We start from the raw sequence: 308 nt of genomic DNA on the forward strand, positions 1-308 counted from the left end.
TTTGCAGGCTATCAGCTTCAGCAATTTCAGCTATCTCTCCACTTCAGCATGTTTAGCTATCAATTTAATCAATTTCAGCAGCCAAATTTATTGCATCATCGAAGGTAATGCTATATATGGATTTTTTAGTTTGTTTAAAGCTAATGATGGTTAAGATGTGCATTCTACATTAACTTTCTGCATGACCCGATTAGTCAACTAATCAGAAAAAGTAATCAGCGATTAGTCGACTATTAAAATAATAGTTTGTGGCAGCACTAGTGGAGTCATGGATGAACGTTGTGAAATGTGTTTAGAAAAATGAAATA

At 33.8% G+C, this 308-nt stretch overlaps 1 protein-coding gene across 2 annotated transcripts in view; it reads left to right on the top strand.

Moving 5' to 3' along the window:
• The window catches only part of LOC112162703 (glycosylated lysosomal membrane protein), a 6915-nt gene that overhangs the window by 2925 nt on the left and 3682 nt on the right, over positions 1-308 (top strand). The window lies entirely within an intron of this gene.

Source organism: Oryzias melastigma, linkage group LG11 (assembly GCF_002922805.2).
Source record: "Oryzias melastigma strain HK-1 linkage group LG11, ASM292280v2, whole genome shotgun sequence".
NCBI lineage: Eukaryota > Metazoa > Chordata > Actinopteri > Beloniformes > Adrianichthyidae > Oryzias > Oryzias melastigma.